This window comes from Colobus angolensis, unplaced genomic scaffold, assembly GCF_000951035.1.
Source record: "Colobus angolensis palliatus isolate OR3802 unplaced genomic scaffold, Cang.pa_1.0 Scaffold69, whole genome shotgun sequence".
NCBI lineage: Eukaryota > Metazoa > Chordata > Mammalia > Primates > Cercopithecidae > Colobus > Colobus angolensis.
Genome location: NW_012120598.1, coordinates 7550461 through 7573043, shown reverse-complemented (window position 1 = coordinate 7573043; position 22583 = coordinate 7550461). Strand labels below are relative to the sequence as shown.

The following is a 22583-nucleotide window of genomic DNA, read 5'->3' as shown; positions in this document are numbered from 1 at the left end:
CAAGGATGTGGAGAAACCAGAACCCTCATACACTGCTGATGGTATTGTAAAATGGTGCAACCACTGTGAAAAATAGTTCAGCATTTTCTCCAAATGTTAAAACTAAAACTACCGGGTGATCAGTAACACCATTTCTAAGATTCTATGTATGTATATATGTATGCATGTATCTACCTATCTATTTCTTTTCTTTTTTTGTTTTTGAGATGGAGTCTCATTCTGTCACCCAGACTGGGGTGCAGTGGCACAATCTCTGCTCACTGCAAGCTCTGCCTCCTGGGTTCACGCCATTCTCCTGCCTCAGCCTCCCAAGTAGCTGGGACTACAGGCACCCGCCACCACACCCGGCTAATTTTTTGTGTATTTTAGTAGAGACAGGGTTTCACCTTGTTAGCCAGAATGGTCTCGATCTCCTGACCTCATGATCTGCCTGCCTCGGTCTCCCAAAGTGCTGGGATTACAGGGGTGAGCCACCGCACCCACTGTAGCTATCTATTTCTAAGTATCTATAAATAAAAACATGTTCAGGAAAAAATTTGCATACAGTTTTTTACAGCAACATTATTCTTAATAGAGAAAAGTTGCAAACAGTTTAATGTCTACCAACTAGTTTATGTTAGGCAATATATAACATGTCCATGGAAAATAATGTTATTCAAAATACAATGAACTACTGACACATGCTACCTCATGAATAAACTTCAAAACACATGGTAACTGATACAAGTTAGACATAAGCCCACATATTGTATGAATCCATTTATATGAAATCTTCACAAAAGGCAAGAGCAAGACAAAAGTAGATGTGTGGTTACCCAGGTCTGGGCAGGAACCAGAATCAATTACAAATTGGCATGTTGGGAGACAAATGTTCCAAAACCTATTTATGATGATGGTTTAATCAGAGTAAACTTACTAAAAATGTTTGAATTATCTACATGAAATGGTTAGTTGTATGATATCTAAAAGATGCTTAAATAAAAATTAAACAAGAATTAGAAAAATGCTTAGAATATTTTCATGTTTTATTTTATTTTCCTTTCTAATACCATCTGGTTCAAGATGGAAATGTGAAAAGTTTAAAGAAAAGTAAAATCCTGTTGACTCATAAAACTCGCCCTTATACCTAAGTAATTTGCTATACAATTAGTACATTGAAAAGAAGACACCACTGTCAACACACGTAAATGACCAAAAAAAAAAAACACACACACACACACACAACTCTCTGATAATGCTACAATATTAACAACATTAAATATTGGTGAATTTGATTACATATAAATTATATCTTTATAAAGATGGTAAAAAACAAACATCCACAATTAAAAGAACATGTGAGGAACCCCTTAAAAATAAACAAGAAAATAAAACAGGTAACTCAAAGAAAAATAGACAAAAGATAAACAGGTTACAGACTGAAAAAACTGAATAAGTATCAAATATATGAAGACCTACTCAAGTTTGCTAAAGAAAGAAATTTATTTTTAAAACAACACTGAAATTAAGATGTTTGTAGATTAGACTGAGAAAATTAATAAAATGAATTGTGAGATTATGAGAAGTTTTAACAAAAATAAAGGGAAAAAGGGTTCATTACCTAAGGACAGAATTACCTAATATAGTCATTCTATAGAGTTATTATGAAGAACTTAGATAAAATATGAATATGTATATAAGAGATATATCCTTACTGATGGGTGGGCATGGACATTGAAGTATTGTTTGTGTTTAGAAAGAATGGAAGCTGGTTTGGAGACTATTACCGGTAATATGGAAAAGTATGATACTGTGGTTGTACTCCATAAATTATGAAGAATTTAGATGCATTAGCCTATGAACACAGCTAAACAGGTAGTTTCAAACACCAAAAGAAAATAAGGCATAGCACAAAACCACTTCTACAAATTAGATGACTTGAACACATTAAACTAAACACTACTTCTTTTATTTAAATACTTCCTAATTCAATGATATATATTAAACAGCTTAGAATATTGACTATGGTGTAGAATGGGAATAGAGGAGAATCGGTCTAGAAGGGAGTAACTAAATAACTGCACCCATTTTCGATTGCTACAGGAAAAAATTAATGCAATTTAGCAGCTTTGAACAATGCCCATTAATTATCTCATAATTCTGTAAGTCATACATTCAGGAGATTTGCTAAGTTCCTTAAAGAGGTCTGGTGGGATCTACTTAGGGTCTCAAAAGATAAAATCAAGGTGTTTACAGGGCTTCATTCCTTACTGGAATATCTATTTTCAGGTTCTGCCAGGCCCCTGGCAAAATTCAGTTCTTTGTGGTTTTAGGACTGAAGTCACATACCTTTGTTGGCTGTTGGCCAGGAGATGTTCTCAGCTTCTAGAAGCTGGCCAAAATACTTGACTTATTTTATTTCTCTATTTTTGACGGCAGCAATGTGGATGGAGTTGTTATACTTCCAGTCTTTCTTATCGCTCCTTATGCCCCACCTCTCCTCCGCTTTCCTCTTTCACCACGTCTCTCTGAGTCCAGTGGAGAAATTTCTCTGAAATTTTTCAGCATATAAGAATAATTTCTAGGCCGGGCGCAGTGGCTCAAGCCTGTAATCCCAGCACTTTGGGAGGCCGAGACGGGCGGATCAGGAGGTCAGGAGATCTAGACCATCCTGGCTAACCCGGTGAAACCCCGTCTCTACTAAAAAATACAAAAAACTAGCCGGGCGAGGTAGTCCCAGCTGTAGTCCCAGCTACTCGGGAGGCTGAGGCAGGAGAATGGCGGGAACCCGGGAGGCGGAGCTTGCAGTGAGCTGAGATCCGGTTACTGCACTCCAGCCTGGGTGACAGAGCAAGACTCCGTCTCAAAAAAAAAAAAAAAAAAAAGAATAATTTCTGATGGCATTAGTTATACCTTTAAATTAACATTTTTAGCATTTCATTGTATGTCTAAACCATACATTCTTAATCACCACAGTTTTACTTTTTTCTTGTTTTTGTGATTTGTTACCAACTCTTGATTAGTAAAGAAAATGGAATAAACTTCTTCCTTCCAAGAAGCAGTACTTTTTTTATTAAATAAAAAGGGAATATGTGTAACAGGTGAGGGATAACTAAAACTTGTCACATAAGGCCAGTAAGACCCCAACAATTGACCAAAGACTCAGTATTCAGTAACCCATTCATTACTGAACAATTAAAAAGCTACATAAAAATCAAGGCTACCTACACATTAAAAATACATTTTAATTCACCTGTAGATCCCACAACCTTTTAGACATAAAGAGAAAATTTTGTATTAACTGAGAAAACCCATTACCTATTGAATTCAGATACTATTGTTTAAAGGGTATCTACAGAATTCTCACCTCAATATTTTCATGTTAAATAAGTGGAAATCAGCAGTCCAAAGATTCTCATTAAGAATGAGCCATTGATAAACAATATGTTTATAATACAGATAACGTTTCATTCATATGCAGGTTTTGAACCCTGTGAAATATTTAATTTGCACCAGGCTTTTCAAATTACTTAAATTTGTAAGAATTTTTTTTTCAGTGGGAATTCTAAGATGACTTTTGACATAATTATTAAAATGAAAACATCTATATTTTGGAAACTACAAGGATTTAGATACAGAATACATTCTTTCATAAGATCCATCTCCAGTGTGGATATGCCATGTGTCTTTGAATGTACTTGAGAGAGAGAAAGGCATTCCCACATTCTGCATATTTATAGGGTTATTCAGGAATTAGTTTTTTCCTGTCCTCAACTAGAACTGGAAACACTTAGGACATTACCACAGCGTTTACATGCAGTTTTTTCATCCAGTGTGAGTTTTTTATATTTTCAAAGGAAAGTGAAAAAATTGCATGCTTTCCCATATTCCTTACATTCACTGGTTTCCTTCAAAGGAGTTTTTCAATGTGTTCATAGAGAACTGAAACATATAAAGCTTTTATCACATTTCTCATACACACAGGGTTTTTCTGTTGTATAATTTCATCTTTTCAAAAAACTCAACTGTTTTCCCACATTTCTTACATTCCTAAGATTTCTATGAAGTATGAGTTCTTTCATGTTTACATACAGAACTAGAATATCTAAATGCTTTGCCACAGTTCTTAGTCATAGGGATTCTCTCCAGTGTGAGTTATTTCACGTTTATTCAGAGAGCTGGAATGTCTGAAGGCTTTACCACGCTTCTTACAGTCATAGGGATTCTCTCCAGTGTGAATTCTTTCATGTTTACCTAGAGAGCTGGTATAGCTGAAGGCTTTACCACATATCTTAAGTCATAAAATTTCTTTTCAGTATAAATTCTCTCATGTGTTTCAAGGTAATTAAAACAACTAAAGGCTTTGCAACTCTTTTTCACATTTATAAGATTTCTCTCCAGTATGAAATTTTTGTGTGTGTTCAAAGGGAACCTAAATGTCTGAAGGTTTTACTACATTTTTTACATCATAAGGTTCTTCTCTGGTATGAGTTCTCTCATGTGTTTGAAGGTAACTGAAACAACTGAAGGTGTTACCACATTTTTGACATTTATAGGGTTTCTCTCCAGAATGAGCTCTTTCATGTCTTCCGAGGAAATGGTATAGACAGAAGGCTTTACCACATTTTTGATATTCATAGGGATTTTCCCCAGTGTGAGCTGTTTCATGTCTTCTGAGGGAACTCTATCGACTGAAGGCTTTACCACGTTTTTTATATTTATAGGGATTCTCCCCAGTATGAGCTGTTTCATGTCTTCTGAGGGAACTCTATAGACTGAAGGCTTTACCACATTTTTTTTACAATCATAGGATTTCTCTCCTGTATGTATCCTTTTTGACTTGGCATGGAGGAGGAATGACTGAAGCCTTCACCACATTTCTTACATTTACAGGGTTTCTCTCCAGTATAATTTGTTTCATGTTTCTGAAGGGAACTAGAAAGAGTAAATTCCTTACCATATTAATTAACCACAGACGATCTTATGTGCTTGAAATGAACTAAGACAACTGATTTCTTTCTTGCATTTCCTACATTCCCAGTTTCTCTTAAGTATGAGTAGTTTATGATTACGAAGCTGACTGGAATATCCACAGGCTTTATCACATTTCTGACCTGAGGTTTTTCTCCACCGTGAGTTCTTTCATGCTTTTGAAAAGAACTGCAAAATCTCAAGGCTTTACCATCTTTCTTCCACTTACAGGGTTTTTCTCCAATGTGAGTTACTTTATGCATTTGAAGTACATAGAGAAACTTAAATGTTTTCCCACGTTTCTTATATTTATGAGGTCTATTTCTGGCGTGTGCTACCATGTGTCGTTGGATGTTTATGAGAAAGATCATGATTTTCCCGCATGGTTTAATTTATATCACCTCACCTCACATTTTTCACGTTCTTATAGTTTGTGTCCAGAATGATATAAGGTGTGCCTATTAAGAGATGAAGGATATATAGAAACTTGTCCAGTCTGGGCGTGGTGACTCATGCCTGTAATCCCAGCATTTTGGCAGAGGCGGGCTGATCACCTGAGGTCGGGAGTTCAAGGCCAGCCTGACCAACAAGGAGAAACCCCGTCGCTACTAAAAATACAAAATTAGCCAGGCATGGTGGTGCATGCCTGAAATCTCACCTACTTGGTAGGCCGAGGCAGGAGAATTGCTTGAGTCCAGGAGGCAGAGGCTGCAGTGAGCCGAGATCGTCCCATCGCACTCCAGCCTGGGTGACAAGAGTGAAACTCCATCTCAAAATTAAAAAAAAAAAAAATTGTCCACATGAATTTAAATCAGCAGAAATTTTCTCTTCGGATTAAGATTTGGAATCTGGCTGAAGATTTCTCCACAATGACTAACTTCTTTATATTCACAGAGTCTTTATACCATATGACCTCAGAGACGTTTTTCCAGAAGTATTGAAATGACCTTCAGAGTCCTGGACCTCCCATCGGTTTCCATTTTCTGTTTACTGGGATCTTCTAGTATCCTGCTTAGGGATCTCCCAGCACCTGCAGGTCACAGGGCAACAGAGGTTGTGGCAGAGCCACCAAGGGTCTCCTGGAACAAAGGAGACAGAACAGCAAAGCTGAGCTGGAACTGGGCAGCCAGGCCAGAGAAACAAACCCCTGCCAGATGGTGGAGGCCACCCTGCTTTGTTCTTTTTTCATTGATGTACCTCCTTCACGACAAGTCATTCACATTTATTAGCCAGATGAAATGTGAATCTAATAAATTTATTTAATACATTTATTCAATGTGAATGGCTTGTCATGAAGGAGGTACAACAACGAAAAAAACTCAAAAATGAGAAACACTCTAGAATGATTTTTTCATTTTACATTTTCACAAACAGCCCTGGATATCACTCATCTCATTGCCCATCTAGTGTATGTGAAAATTGTATCTCTTCAATTTTTCTGGCAATTCTTCATTTACTCACTGCAATTTTTTCTCTATTCAAAATCTTTTTTTGAATTGTTGCACATGTGCTTTTTTATACTTTATGTGCTTTTTCATATTTAATAGGGAAAGAGTCCTTAGATATTTAGCCTCCTAATATCTGAGATCTGATAGTAGATAGAAAACTTCTGCTAATTTATAAATCAAATTCACAATATATGTAATGATTTTTGGTTTTGCCTGGAGTTTTCAAATTTTTATAATTATACCTATTCCCGACAATATCAATACTTAGTAATTGTCTCAAAATACATTGACAGCTTGTTAATTTTGTCTTCCACTCTTTGGATGTATAAAAATGTTACTGTTTTATTAGGTATAAATTACTAATTCAGTGGTGTTTAAAAATTGTTTGCTTCATAAACTAATTTAATATAAAATCCAGAAAGCTTAAATGCTTCACTGAAATAGCAAACAGAGATACAGTATTATAATACGTCATATGCCCTGGAATCTATCAGACTTGCTAACCTACCACTTACCCTTAGAACCAAATTATTCTAAGTATTAGTTACTTTATCTGAAATTATGTCAAATTTTCCAATTTCTTACATGAATTTCATATCAATTAAAATTATGTATAGTGCATACTTGTAAAAAATGATAGTTTCTTCTTATTATATGTGACTTAATAAGATACAATATAGATATATAATTGTCCTGAACCTTGAGTCACAGCTTTGTAGGTACAATGGTAATCAATAGTCATGAAATTAAATTTTGTCTCTTCTATCATTTTGAGACATTTGTTTGTTTATAAATCATGTAAAAATACTCTCTAAAGAATATTTACTACTTAACTTCGTTTTTGAATAATATTGTAAAAAGTTGTATAAACTTTTACATTTAAGAAAAGTTGTATACCATAACATTGAGAATTGATATGCCGTTTCTAACATGTACATTATGAAATTATAATTTTGATAAGTTGGTCAAAGGCATTTACAAAATGCATTTCTAGGTTACAGCATCCAATCTTTGATGTCAGTTTAAAGAAGATATCAAGCTGTGACAAAACTAAAATTTTTGAAAATGCTTCATTAACCTGACCCTTTGAGGTCATTCATATTTCCAGTTTATAAAATAGGGTTATCTTTTATATAGAAAGTCTGATCATACCTCCTGGAAGCTTAACATAATTAGAAAGACAGTTGTTTTGAAATGCCAAAAGCACCTTTAACCTTGATCCGGGTTACTGGCCCATTATTTTCAGTCTGGCTGTTAGAGTTCCTACACAGTGTATTTAATTCTATGTTGTGAAAAGGCTTTTTACACTGCATTAGTGAAATGGAGGATACATCAATACAAATCTTCAGAAAGAACAAAACTATAAATCTGGTAACAAATACCTTACATTGTAAATTATGTCGGGAAACATGACATAATCCCATTACAGATAAATGCCAACTATCTGTGAAATGTGGAGAAGTATATTACCTCCCTGAGAAAGTAATTGTAAAATTAATGGACAAATGCCTATAAAGTGTATAGTATAGTAAAAGTTCTTTAAAATTACTTAATAGTTTCAATGTTAATTTTTATGTTTAAGTCAATGAATTATGGATAGGATATTTGTTACTATGTTCCTTTCATATAATAAGCCTTAAGATAGGTATTCTTATGTGATGCATTACTTCATGGTGACCATATAGAATGGGTATTCTTTCTATTTTACAAATTAATAAAAATTATCAGGGACTGACCTTTGGTAAATAAATAATAGCAACTAATAATAACATTGCTCACCTGTACTAGAATGTTGATTTTAATACTGTATAGTTTTTCCCAAGTCTTTGATAGCAATGCATAATAATACTGAAAAGTTATTTATCTTAGGATCTTATGAAAAGAAACAAAACTTTTCGTTGCTAAAAATTGATTTCATATGCAGAATGAAAACTCTGTGATTATAACTTTGAGTTTATCTAGTCAAATTCTTATATAACCAATTGTAAATCATTCACAATGACTTCCAAATCGAAACATCAGAATATCAATAGGACATAATGGGAATACTTACAGTTAATTTAATTGTACTTCTGTTTACCAATTACGTATTATAGTACTGATCTAATTCTATTATCTCATTGAACAACCACTGGATATTACTGGATCAGTAATCTATTATTTAAAAATTCTCACATGAAAAAGAACCAAAAATTTTGTCATGTTTATAGGAAAATATTTTCTAAATAGTTTTTAAATATTCATTTTATATCTGATAATTAAATAACAAAATAAATTTGTCAGCACAAGCACTAATTTTTCCCAAATTGCAAAGTCATATGCAGACTTTGTAGAAGAATCTACAAAGAATCTGTTTTTACTCTATTATTTTTATTCTATCAGCTTTCTCTGCCTCCAACCCAAAATAACTTCTTACCATCATAAAAAAACTTGCATTTTCAAAATGAAAACAATATACATTAGAATGCTTAGTAATAAAGCAATAACTGAGAAGAATTAATTAATCATAACAGAACTAATATTGGTCAGTTGAATTTTTTCACCTATTCTATTTGTTTTTACTGAAATATTTTGGCTCTGAAATATTTTCAAAATAATATTTTTTAACATTTTTACTTGTGAGTACTTCACTTTGCAAGAGTGGAAAATGGAAATGATCTATGGAAATAACTTATAAAATATACTACATAATTTCTTATGTTAATAGACATAATAGACTAAAAGAACATATGTATTAATGTTCAGGTGTAGCACATATTATTTAAATATATGCATATTTTAATAGTAATTGATCCCTGAGCATTGGAATTTTTTATTTTACCTAAAAATATAGTTTTATATGTAATATATAATACTTGCATCAGAAGCCATAGTTGCCTTGAACTTACAAAAGCATTGTGTGGCTTCCATTTAATTAGAACTCCGATCAATAATATTATGTTACTATGCATTTGAAATCATTCTTTTTCACTTACAAAATCCCTGAGTATATTCTTACATTGAGTGCACCTCAGAATAATTTTGTTGTCTTCTTAGTATAAATGTAGTTGCATTTTTCTCTGTATTTGCTATCTTTATTTCTCCTCTGTATTATTTGGTTATGTTCAGGTATTTGTCTTCCAAGCCATGAATAAAGACAAAGGACCTTTGGAATTATTTGACATTGGTATAAGTCTTCTCATATTAGGATCAGCAGGATAAATCATGTATCATTCATTAATGATAACGACTTAATGCACGTTGTGGTGGACTTTTGGCACAAATTACTTCCTAATTATCAATGAGAGGTGAGGTCTAATTCTCTTGCCCATTATTCTATGCTGGCCTTAGTGCATCATATACAGTTGAAGTAAATTCCAGAAATTCCAAGGCTGGGTCACCTGAACACTTGAAGCTACTGTCTGAACATCTAAACAAGAGAAATGAACTTTTTGGAGCTGTGAGAAACCATGTAAGTTCAACTGCCTTGTTGGGAAAATCACATGGAGAATTCTTGAAATTACATGACATGGAGAGGAGCCTCGCAGACTCGTCAAACCTGTCAAAGTGCCTCGTAGCTGGGTGACATGGTTTTAGAACCTACAGGCAATCTTTAACTAAAGAATCTCCCAGGCAATTCCTAACTGAAGTCCTTGCCCATAAGTATGCAAAACACAATAAAATGGTTTTTTGTTTTGTGACAGTTGGTTATACAATAATAGATGACTGTTATACCCATTTTATACTTGCTGACAGCTCTTTAGACCAATATTAAAATTCTTACTCTCTCTCAATTATTAGCATATTTTCTTCTTTATAATTTTCAACACTTAAAATTAAAATATTTGCTTTCATATTCTAATTTATTAGAGCCTGCATTCCTATTCCGTAGCTACAATTATTTTGTCACAGAATTGGGAAAAAACATCAAAAAAATAAAATAAACTCAAATATGTATGTATTCCTGGAATTATCCTAAGTGTTCTGCTTTATTTTTGCCTCAGGGGAATTCATTTTTTATGATGAACATGACCAATAAGTTAAGGGTAGCCTTTTTTATACTTTTGGGGAAGTTTGTTTCCCTTTAAATATATTCAATTATTATTTTTTTCAGATACTTATGAAATAGGTCAGGGTCACTAGTCTCGTCTAAGGTGTTATCTGAGCTCATCGTCTCATGACCAAGAGAATTAAGGAGCATGGACACAAAGGGTGAGATTGGAGAGAGAGTTTAATAAGCAAAAGAAGAAAGCTCTCCACAGCAGAGAGGGGAGCCTGAGTGGGTTTCCATTTTTACAGCTGAATTCAAAAGCTTTGATAAGAAACCCCTCTTTTCTCTGTAGCTGTTGAGTAACTTATGTGAAAAACCATCTGCACAACTCCTTGTCTATGTAGTTGTGAATATGTCTCTAGGCAAGCACAAAACGCTGCTTCTCTTATTTGTATAACTGTGGGATTGTTTTAGGTAAACCCCGTCCTCCTTGTGCAAGTTCCCACGGAGTCCACCATGTACATGTCTGAAAAGGGAGGAAACTTTTTCCTGGGAGCCTACCAATCATGCAAAGAACAAAACGCTTCTGTACTGGATCCTGCCTGCTTATCTGTGCAGGTGCAGCCTGCGTTTTTCCCAGGCTGCTCTATTTTTGCCTGTTCCTGTGATTTTTTCAAGCAGGCTGCTTCTCGGAGGACCAGATATAACTGTTTACCTAACTGATTTTACCTTTTCTTCTCCCTCACTTATTGGACATGATTGAAAACAAAACCCTGAGAATACTGTACTATTACTTCAGAGTTCCAAAGTTTATTTTCATTTAAGATTAATACAAATGTAAGGATTAGTATATATTCATATGTATATATATATTCATACTTAAACACCTAAGTGCAATACACACATACTCAAGTATATATAAGTTCCAAGTTGTATTACTAAAATTTCATGAAGAATATAAGTGATGTCTCCAAGTTTAAAATTAACAAGTGATACTTATATATTGATTATCCAGGTAAACAGAAACAGAGATCGTATATGCAGTCTAGGACTAGCACTAGGATACATCATATATAGAGTCGAGAATAAAATGGGAATGGAAACATAAATATATTCATTTGAGATCACCATAGATAGGAAGAAATATCATAAAAATGTATAATCCATCAAGAATCACACTTAAATACACACACACATACACACACACACACACAAAAGTTCTAATACTGGCAAGTGTCAGCAGCTATATTTTCCTACCGAGATATTTTCCTAAAGATGCTTTTAAAGAGTGCTTCACAAAGAACCAAATGAAGGAAGAGATGAATATCACTGGAGACTTTGAACTATAACACAAAGAGCGGATGCTGAAGAACAGATGAAATTAACTAGAAACCTAGCTGTGACCCTTACTTAATATATAACATGGCACAATTTGTTACATTACTATATATGTATTCTTTCTTATTTTGGAATTACAATATTTACACTAAGTTTATTAAGTAAAAGAATTAAATATTTGTTTAATTATCTACTTAATATATATTGATTAAATCTGAATTTATTAGTAATTTCTATCATGTGTCTGGCATGGGCAACATAACACAGGAAAGGCATGGTTTTGCCACCACACAGTGTACAATTCACGGCTATGGGCCATATGAATTAATGTTAGTTTATTCCCAGTCTTAAGTCTTCACGTATTTTATTTTATTTTATTTTTTTCATCAGCATCATTTTTATTTTCAAAGAAACTTTAAGTGATAATTGGGCAGTGTCCATACTGGTTTGTCATCTCTCTTACTTGTGAGATTTCCTCCTGTGCTCTATTTCACATACCCCAGGAGTAAAGGACCTCCCTCACACCTTTCTGCCCTCAGTCTCCCACCCCCTACCCAATCATTTCACTATGTATACATACATCAAAATATTATGTTGTACATCTTGAATATATACATTTTTAAAAAGAAAGGGCCACAATGGTGGTAGACACAGCCTCCTCACTGTAGCTTCCCTCATAAGGTGTCCTGTCTTCCTCTTTCATTGTAATGACACCTGATTGTAACTTGCTTTTTCAAATTTGGGGCACTGAGAGGCAGGCTGCTTCTACTTAAGTCTTCACGTATTTTAATCAAATCAAAGAAGTTATGCAATTAAGTCCCATTTACCCTTTAAAAACCAGGAACAGAATTTCACCTATTTTTAAAAAGTTGTTGTGAGTCAGTGCCTTCTCCATTTCTTTTTTATAGAGTAGATCCAGAATCTTTTCTTTTCTTATGAATCAAAATAATTTTTGAAAATCCAGTGTTCAAAAAGTATATTTTGCATCTGTTCTTATTTAAGTTTCAAAGTAGGCTCTCATGACAAAGAATGTCTCCTGATTTCTGAATTCTTCCCTGCCAGATTTGAGTTAGTTCATATGACTCAATTTTACGGCATCTCAATGTGGAGTAGAAATCACTTTCAAAGTCAGATGTAACTTATTCTAACAAATCCTGTCATTCATCATGATTTTAAGTCTCTCTTGAGTAAACTGCAATTTGTACCAAGTTGTACAATATGGTTTGGGGATGTGTCATATCGTCTAGAGGAAGCTAAAATCCAGACTGTCGAATTCTTTTCAATTAGGACTTTGTGCAGGATTTGAGTTGCAGTAAAACCCATAAAACAGAATCTGCAGTTGACCTGAGATAGGAGTGAGAATTAATACTTTAGATAGTTTGCCAGGTAGACTGAATCTTTCATAGCTTCATCCAATTATATAAACTTTGCATGGAATTCTGGTATTCTAAGTTTATTTAATACTATAAAGTTTTATCTACAGTAAAAATAGAAAAACTGATAATAGAATTCATAGTTCGATCACTGACTTCAAAATGCCTCATACGGATTTTAAGTTATTTAATTTTTCTTGTATATATTTGTGTTAATACAGAATTCTTATTTTTATTCATTCTTTTGTTTTAAATTATAAACACTACATATGTAAGACTACTGCTTCCAGTTTTTATCAATTAAGACTGCTTTTTAAATTAAGATACAATAGTTCAGAGTAGAACATTATTCAGCAGTAACTATCAGAAGAACTTCATAAATAATGAGAAATATAATGTTTTCAAACAATGAATAGCTTTATAAGGATCACAAACTAGAAATGTTAAGGACTCAAAGAAGAGGTACTCTAAAAGATGAGTTAAAATAGGTACCTTTTTTTCCTTGGGGTCTTCCTGAGCCTGTGCTTATGCAAGGGACTGAGAAAGCACAATTTGTCTCAGTAGAGGGCTTTTATTGAGGAAGGAGATAGGGCCTTCAAAGAGGCGATTCAGTTAAAATGAGGCCAACAGGGCCAAGCTCTAATCCAATATGACTGATGTCTTTATAAGAAGAGAGAGAAAGACAACAGGGCCAGGTATTCACAGAGTAACCATCATGCCACCATGGGTAGAGGTACCAAGCAGGCAGCTGTGTGTAAGCCAAGGAGATAGGCCAGGAACAGATTCATCCCTTATAAGGCTCTCAGAGGAAACCAACTGTGCTGGCACCTTGACCTTGGGCTTCTAGTCAGCAGAAGTGTAAGAAAATAAGTTTCTGGTGTTTAAGTCCCAAATATATACACAACACACACACATGCACATATACACACACACACACACAATGTATAAAATACAATAAGATAAAGCTAAAGCAGATGTTAGAGTAAATTCATAACAAAAGGGCATTTACCAAATAAATTTAAATGTCAATACTCTAAGACTCTTATCTCAAAATCTAGAGCAAGTCCAGCAAATCATATGTAATAAGAGTAGGAAATAAGAAACTACAAATAAGAGAGCAGGACAAACAAGACAGGATTACATAATGGTGAAAAATTGGACTCAATTGAAAAATTAATAACCCCTTATCAAAATTAATTTTAAAAAGTAAACAGAAAAAAAAATCACCAGGCTCAGGAATTAGAAAGGAACATCTCAGCAGATCTACTAACCTAAATAATACAATAATGACTATTATAAACAATTTTATGCCAAAAACTGTGACAACATATATTAAATTCTTAAAAACATGAATTGAAACTTACTGAACTTGGAAAAGAATAGTAATGCAATAGCTGCAAAGAAAACGAATACAAAACAAACATAAAGCAGATTACAGGACATCAAAAATCTTAGAAAATTTAAATCCTAGTTACAATTGATTTTTTCACACATGAAAAAAAAGTAACATCAAGAATACACGAACATTTTAGGAGGAAAAAAAAAATGTAGAGGACACCACTCAACTGGTTTTATAAGACCAGCATTAACTTTATATAAAATTTAGCCAGACGAGGCTGTCTCCTTCTCCCGTGGTGGCAGCAATGGTGGGGCTGCCGCCTGCCGGAGCGCGTCGTGGACGCCAGCGGAGAGGAAGGCGCTCAGCGCAGTGTGGCGCAATGAGCGACTGGTGGAGGCGTGGTACTAGCAGCTGGAGGGAGCCGGTATGGTGGTTGGCATCAAGAACCCCCGAGCCAGCTATGTAGGAGCGAGTGTGCCGGGCTCTGGCCAAGCTGGGCTACGAGTGGACCTGTCCCAGTGCTGGGAGTGAATCGAACTGGTTCGATGCCCAGAACTGAATGCAGTGCTCCAGCTGTGGCCTCACCGGTGCTGAATAGAGAGGAAGAGCCACCTTCATAGCTTCCCTATGACTCCTCTGCTTATACAACCCAGCATCGGGTTTACTTACTTTGACCATTTGCAGGTGTTACAGTTGGCTGAAAGAACATGGCGTTGGGAACAGAAAGCGCAGTTACACAGTAGAACAGCTGGAATAGGTGTTTGGTCAGGGAGGATGGGGTGCTCGGCCCTGCCAGCCTGTACTTAACAGCAGTAGCTTGTATCAGGAGCTGGAGTCAGATGGCGGCACTACGGAGGACTGATCCCAGGAGTACAGGGAACCCACAGTCAGGATCTCCATGGCTATCCGACAGATCAGGAATTGGATGAAACACATACCACAAAGAGAAATTTAAAAATTAAGCGGCCGGGCACGGTGGTTCACGCCTGTAATCCCAGTACTGTGGGAGGTCGAAACGGGTGGATCACCGGAGGTCAGGAGTTCGAGACCAGCCTGGCCAACATAGTGAAACCCCCATCTCTACTAAAAAAGAAAAACACCAAAATTAGCCTGGCGTGGTGGCGGGTGCCTGTAATCCTAGCTACTTGGGAGGCTGAGGTGGAGGTTGCAGGGAGCCGAGATCGTGCCATTGCACTCCAGCCTGGGTGACAAGAGTGAGACTCCATCTCTAAATAAATAAATAAATAAATAAATAAATATAAATTAAACAAGAGTCTTCTGAAGAAGCACAGAAGAGAAACATCAGGCAGAATATTGTACAGATTCTGGAATCGGTACAGTTGAAATGGGAACTTTTACAGAGCTGGACAGACTTGTCAAGGCTCCCTCTTTCCAATAAATTGGCCATTTTTTGGAATTGGTTGTAACACCCATTGGAAAAGGGGTCTCCATTACCATTATGCTGAGATCACCTCCCAGGGGCCCCTTGACAAGCGACTTTGGGAGTACTTCAACCTTCTGAAGCCTGAGAGACGGATCATTATGACATAAATGCAGAAAATAAGCTGGAAAAATACGTTTACTACAATTTTTTAGAGATCACTATTAGTGAAGCTAGGTGCTTGGAGCTGCACATGGAAATTGACTGGTTACCCATTGTCCACTCCAAACCATCTGGTGGGAATGTTGTTCAATATTTTTTGCCTGGAATTATTCCTAAAAGCCCAGGCCTTTATGCCGTTGGCTATGAAGAACGTATTGAGAGGCTCCTCTCACCACACATGGAGTAACCTTTCCTGGACCCAGGAAAAGAGCGCCCGGTTGACCTGGAAACCCTTTCAGCACAAACCTCATTACAAGTGGAAATAGAATCCACCCGAATTATATTCTGCTCCCTCAGGATTGCTGAGGTCAGGACTCTGCAGCAGTGCCTATTTTTACATTTCCAAGTGAATACCAAACCCTTCAGCAAATATTGGGTTGGTATTAACGGATTTTTCTCTCAAAGCTGTGTTGGGGACCCCAGAGTTTCCCCCAAATCCATCTACATCAAATTTGTGGAAGTAGAGATTTTCATTCCACTGGCTCTTTCGCTGAGTGCCCAGAAAAAGCCATTGGATACCTCTTAAAATTCAACAACTGAAGGTCATCCTTCGTAAGAATTTGGGCTCTTAGCTCCTTCTTCTCTACTCATTTTCCACTACCCAAACCACTGCTCATCCAGATGCTGACATCAGACTCTTCGCGGAAACTCTTTCCTCAATCAGGCCAGCATGACTTCTAAGGAATCATAGTAGTCTTTGACCAGAAAAAACAGACCTCACCTGAAAATGCTTATTTTGAGCAAGCAGGATATATAGCAAATTTGCATGGTGGGCCAGCTATTTCTTTTTTAAAAACAGAAGAACAATTTTTAAATGGATTTTAGGGCCCTAATATAAACAAATGAGGGTACATACCATATTGGACAAAACTTACACTTTGAGTTTCATATGAAATTAAAAAATTGTATTTTTTCACAGTGTTTCATTTTTACACATCTCTATGTCTCTATAAAAGTAATATTTACAACCCTAAATAAATAAGCAATAGAAAAAAAAAAAAAAACAGACAAGGACATTCCAAGAAGAGAGAATCACAAACCTCTCTCTCTCTCATGACAGTGGATAAGAAATCTTAAGTATTTGAAAATTAAACTTCAAAATAAATAAGAAAATTTATAACCAAAATAAAGATGACATCGTAAAAGTTGAATTAAATTATATATTCTACCAGATAACAATTTTCCCCAATGGTTTTTACAGGTTTAATAAAATCTCAATCAAAATACATTGAGTATATAATTTTTCAAGCTAATCTCAAAATACATATAGAAACATGAAAGGTTAATAATAGAAAAATGGTGAAAAATTTTTTAAAAAGAGAGGGTAACACAATCAGATAAAATAATTATTATAAACCTATAATCAATTAGACATTCCATTAATGGTAGATTTTAGACAATCAAAATAATGGAACAAAAAATACACCACTTAATATTAGCTCTGCTAAATTAAAATCACCTTAATTTATGTATGTATGTATGTATTTTTAACTTTTAAGTTCAGAGGTATATGTGCATGTTTGCTACATAGATAAACTTACATCATGGGGGTTTCTTGTACAGATTATTTCATTACCCAGGCATTAAGCCTCCTACTCATTAGTTATTTTTCCTGATTTTCTCCCACCCCCAACCCCTTGTGAGAGGCCCCAATGAGAGCTGTACCCTTATATGAGCCCATGTGTTCTCAATATTTAGTTTCCAATTATAAGTTAGAACATGCAGTATCTGCTTTTCTGTTCCTTGTTTAGTTTGCTAAGGATAAAGGCCTCCATCTCCATCTATTTCCCTGCAAGAGTCCTAACCTCATTCGTTTTTATGGCTGCACAGTATTCCATGTTGTATATGTACCATATTTTCTTTATCCAGTCTATCATCAAGGGCATTTAGGTTGATTCCAGGTCTTTGCTACTGAGTCACTTAAATTGAAACAAGGATGACACTATAAAGAAAGTATCTCCTTTGTAAATGAATGGTGACGTCTCAATGGCTATCCACATATTAAGGAGAAATTATTGAACTTTACCTTATACTAAATACAAAAGAAATTTTAATAAACTATAGAGTTAATTGTGAAATGTAAATGATAAATTCATAGTAGAGTATCTTCATGATTTTGTGATAGATTTCTTTTTAATAAAATGTAGAACAACAATTTGTAATTACAAATGTGAAATATCTGTGTATCATCAGAGGACAAAATATGAGAATAAAATATCAAAGAATAGATTACACATAAGTATATATATGCATAAATAAATATGTATATAGATGTGTATGTCTGTATATATGTGTATATCTATATTATGTATACGTGTGTATTGATATATGTGTATATATCTATATGTGTATATTTTATCATTCTAGAAGAGTTGACGCTGATTTTTATTTTTCAATTTTACTTATTTTGGTGGAAAGACTGTCTTCTAAAGGTTCTTATTCTGTCATTTTGTGTGATGTTACTTCCAGTTATACACACATATCTATACGTGTATGAACACATATAGATATACAAACACATATATACACATATACATAGCTATACATGTATATATGTATGCACATAATAAATATAATATTTTTCTTACAAAGGATTCACTTTTGAATGTCTGTGTCATTTCCAATTAAGAAAGGATTTTGGAGAAAACATGTTTTTAAAAATTGTACAATGTTCTCACCTATTAAATAGTAATATCTGATAGATACTTTAGGATATTTGCATCCTAGTTTTCACTCAAATTTAAGGTTACTAATAATAAAAATTATAATTAATACATAATTCTGTATAAAAAGCATGTCAACGAAGATGTGTTCTTATTAAAATTCAGAAATTTTCTAGAGGTTAACTCAAATTTGAACTATGGTACATTTTTTGTCTCAAAATAAAATGACTAGTTATTTTTTCAATAAGACAAAATAGAAAGTGCAATTATGTCATAGATTATCTGTGTAAGTAATATGTAGTCTTTCCCTGTTTCTCTATGTGTCTATCATTTTATCGATACAGAGAAAACAAGAAATTATAAAAGGTTAAATAATAAAATATTGTTCAAGATCTGATAAAAATGGAAGAAATTTGGATAATTAACATTGCTTATAGTTAAATCTTTTAGTCTTAATAAAGATAAAATATAAAATGCTACAAAAATACATTGGCTGTTTGGAAATTTCTTTTTAATATAGTTAAGCATGAAGTCGGATTTAGCATGGAGGCAAATTTCACATAAATACTTATATTGCTTGGTTTCACACTATATTTGCTATTCTGCATAAATAGTAACTTGTGTTTAAAAACTGATTATGTGCTTAAAGAACATTTCTTAATTGCACAAAATATATAGTGGTGTTGGACTTAAAGACATTAATTTATATATAAGGAACAAAATATGCATAACACACATATATACTTGTTTTTAATTTTCATTTATTTATTTACTGTTTGTTTTACTTTGGGTTTTACGTGTGTGTGTGTGTGTGTGCAAATCAATGGTTTTACATGTGTGTTTTACATATATATATGTAAAATGATTGATTTAGTTTCTAAAGGAAGGCTTGTATTTGGTTCTACAGTTATTTCCTAAGCATTTTCAACAATTCATCATTAACTCTATTTATTTAAAATTCCTCAGTTACCTTTGTCAAGACTCCAAAAAAATGATAGACCACACCAGCCATTTGAAATTGGATTGGTTTTGCTTACCTCTAATAATCTAAAGAGCTAGAAGAACTTTAAAGTTCCTGGGAGGAAAAAGGATTTATTCTTATAAATTCTAAACAGAAATAATATATTATTTTATTATTTTAAAATGTAGGTTGGGGCCGGGCGCGGTGGCTCAAGCCTGTAATCCCAGCACTTTGGGAGGCCGAGACGGGCGGATCACGAGGTCAGGAGATCGAGACCATCCTGGCTAACACGGTGAAACCCCGTCTCCACTAAAAATACAAAAAACTAGCCGGGCGAGGTGGCGGGCGCCTGTAGTCCCAGCTACTCCGGAGGCTGAGGCAGGAGAATGGCGTAAACCCGGGAGGCGGAGCTTGCAGTGAGCTGAGATCCGGCCACTGCACTCCAGCCCGGGCGACAGAGCAAGGCTCCGTCTCAAAAAAAAAAAAAAAAAAAAATGTAGGTTGGACGTGGTGACGCATGCCTGTAATCTTAGTAGTTTGAGAGGCCGAGGTGGGTGGATCACTTGAGCTCAGGAGTTCCAGACCAGCCTGGGTAACATGGTGAATCCCATCTCTACAAAAATACAACAATTAGCTGGGTGTGATGGTGCGCTCTTTTATTTCCAGCTACTTGGGTTCTGCGGCAGGAGGATCACCTGACCCCAGGAGGCAGAGGTTGCAGTGAGCTGAGATCGTATCGCTGCATTCCAGACTGGGCAACAGAGTGAGACCCTGTCTAAAAAATAAATTAAATTAAATTTAAAAGTAAGTAAAAATAACAATATTTACATAATGTTTATTTCCTAAGTAATTCAATTCAATCAGTACTTTGTGTTGGTTTCAGATCTCTTCCTTCAGGTGATGAAACAAATTTATAATACGGATACAAAATTTTAAAGTTCAGAGTAAATTGGCCTTGTTTTTAAATATTATATTCACTTTAATTTCTCTCAAATTACTTCAGATGTGTTTACCACTATTCAAATTAAGTGACATTCACTTGGATTAAATAATAATAAAATAAAATATGAGGCTTTCTGGTAACTTTTAATCCCAAGGCTTTATCACTGTTTGGCCTTCATGTGTATGTTTAGAAACAAAATATGTACAAGTATTGCACTGCTTTAAAGATTTTAGTGGTAAAAGATACCTGATCAGTTGTCAGTACTCTATCTAAAAATCAATCTGAAAAATATGTAATGATACTCATTTAAATAGGAAATAAATAATTACTGTGCATTTGTGCTTACATTGTCCCTGTTTTGTTACATAGTATTTAAATGACGGGATTATTTATCCTCATACTTGAGTTCCAGAACTGATATTGGCATTTACCATTGTTTTGTAATGATAGGGGGAAAAATTAATTGTCTTAGTTTCCTATGTTTGACATGGAACCTATCACATTTTTGATGCTTTTGGTCACAGTTCTGTCTCTAGAATGCCAGCAATTAGATATATGCACCGGGTAACCTAACCACTTTAATATAATGGTTTAAAGTGCTATAAGCAATAACTACTAGACACCAAATCACAGGGTTTTAATTTGTGGCATGGTAGAGAGAATGATAGGACTCTCTGCAGTATAAATGAGCTGTTAACTAATCCTTGTGCTAATAAATTATGGGGTTTGACTCCTGGGTCTGAAAAAGTCATCAAATCTTGCTAATTCTTAGACACTGACATCAGTCAAAGCCTCATCTGCAGACCTAGGAGAAGGTGATAATAAAAATGAACTGCTTTTGTGAGACACGGGGCCAGAAATTAAAACAGTCCAATCACTCTATGCCCAAGCATTATTTCAGAAGAGGTGGATATGTGAGATTTTAAGGTCTGATTTTGAGGAATAAAATTAATTCATAGTTTTTCTATAAGCCAAATATTGATATCAAAATTACACTAATGCAAGGCCAGCATCAGGGCATCAGGGGCCCTGTGTCAGAAAAAAATACTGTTTTCTTGGAGCATTAATATGCTCCTTCATAAAAAATTATAAATCCTTTTCAAAAATTTTAACTTACGGTCAAACATATTAAAATCAAATGTATTTGTTTATAAAGTTGTAATAAAATTAACTTTAGCATTAATAATACAACTTACAAAGTAAAATTTTGTTTTACCTTTTAAACAAAAGTTTTTATATAACATTAATAAAAGTAATTTTGAAAATTTTATTTACCTTTTAAATAAATTGCAAAATAAAAGAAAGGGGAATGAGATAGATTTAGTTGGCATTATGCTTTCCTTTTTTTTTTTTTTTTTTTTTTGGCAGTTGGTGGGAGTCCCACCCTGTCACCCAGGCTGGAGTGCAATGCCACGATCTCGGCTCACTGCAACCTCCGCCTCCTGAGTTCAAGTGATTCTCCTGCCTCAGCCTCCAAATAGCTGGGATTACAGGCTCCTGCCACCGCGCCCAGCTAATTTTTGTATTTTTAGTAACGACTGGTCCTCATCATGTTGGCCAGTCTGGTCTCCAACTCCTGACCTTGTGATCCACCCACCTCAGCCTCCCAAAGTGCTGGGATTACAGGTGTAAGCCACCGCACCAGGCTTGCACTGTCTCTACTAAGTCATATTGTTCGAGAAACTGTATTTTATCCAAAAGAAAGGTTTTCATTGTTTTTAAATATTTAAATTATCATTTTGGTCAAATGAAAGACTATTTTACAGTGACCTGTGATTCTATTTTGTGATATCAAGTGTGATATTTGAAAAACATTGACAAACTTTCCAAAAGCAAACTTTCAAGTTCTAATTTCAGTTTTTTTGACCTCAACCTAAATTCTGGATATGGGTTGCCTGAAGTCCAAGAGAGACATATCAAGCTTATTTGGTATATTAAAAATATAAAAAACATCATCAAATATAAAGTGTTTAAATTTATTTAAATTATATTTAC

General features: G+C 34.6%; 1 pseudogene; it reads left to right on the top strand.

Annotated features, from left to right (window-relative positions):
* Nucleotides 1–11332: 11332 nt before the first annotated feature.
* LOC105500855 lies at nt 11333–16561 on the top strand (annotated as a pseudogene).
* Nucleotides 16562–22583: the final 6022 nt, after the last annotated feature.